A 1,358-nucleotide genomic window follows, 5' to 3' on the forward strand; every position below is an offset into this window, starting at 1 on the left:
AAGTATAATCTTAGAGCTATTAAGCTAATTTACAAGGGAAGATGATGCAGATGAATATATGAAAACTAATTATACTTTTATACATAAGCCATGAAACAAATTTTTCCAAAAATTAGAAAAGAAAATTAAAAGTTTCATGTACAATGACAGGTAATCTTCAGGAATACGTTCAAACAAAAACATGAGAGTGCTACAGTTGAAATTGTAACATTTGGTGAGAAAAACTAAAGTAAATGAAAATAAAATGGGAAATAAATACCATCAATTATACTTGAAGCCTTTTCAAATTGACTTACAGATAAAATGTAATTATAATCAATTTCTCATCAGATTTCATTGCAGAAATTGATACACTAATTTAAATTTTATATAGAAATATAAAAGGAACTCCAATAGCCAAAATCATTTTATTTAAAAATTATAGTTGGGAGAGTACACCTATCATATCTCAAGTCTCCTTATGGCAATACAGAAAATAAGATCATGTGTTATAGACCTAAGAATAAACAACCATATAAACAAAACAGAAAACACATAAATAAACCCACACATATAAAAGTGATTGCTTTTATAAAATGGTACAAAAGCAATTTGGCTAGGAAAAGATTTTCCACAGCTGATGTTAAATATCTGTATAGAAAAATAAATGAGCTATTACCTCTATTCCATACCAAACAACAAATTCATTCAGACCTAAATGTGGCAAGTTTTAAAACTGCAGAGCTTAAGGAAGAAATTATGGGGGAATAACTTTATATACAGTAAACAGGAAACAACTATACAGCCAGAGAAATTGAAGGAATAAGAGTTAAATTTCTTAGATGACATACAGGACTTGTCCTAAATGAAATATTTCTGCTTATTAAAAGACAGAAGTGCCTAAAATGTAATGTCTGCCTCAACTATTGGAAGTAATGTGTAGAAGACTAGTTCTCTTACCATAAGACTAGTAAATTAGATAAAATCATATCTAAATATCTAAATATCATATCTAAATATAGATATCATATCTAAATATATCATATCTAAATATAGAGTAACAGTCAATGATGGATTGTGATTTCAATAAGAGAACCTAGTAAGGGGACTCTTATAGGGCTTAATAACAGCACTCCAATCACTTGTAGTAAATAAATCATCAGCAATATTCTTTATGTGAAATCCGAGTCCCTAAAGGGAAGATCGGGGCATAATATTGGACTAATTAATAATCCACCATGTTCCAAACCTATTGAAAACAACATTGAGATACCAACTCACTCCTGTTAGAATGGCAAAAATCAAGAACTCTAACAACAACAGATGCTGGAGGGGATGTGGACAGAAGGGAACCTTACTTCATTGTTGGTGGGATGTAA

The sequence above is a fragment of the Dipodomys ordii genome, unplaced genomic scaffold (genome assembly GCF_000151885.1).
Source record: "Dipodomys ordii isolate 6190 unplaced genomic scaffold, Dord_2.0 Scaffold38, whole genome shotgun sequence".
In the NCBI taxonomy this organism is placed as follows: domain Eukaryota; kingdom Metazoa; phylum Chordata; class Mammalia; order Rodentia; family Heteromyidae; genus Dipodomys; species Dipodomys ordii.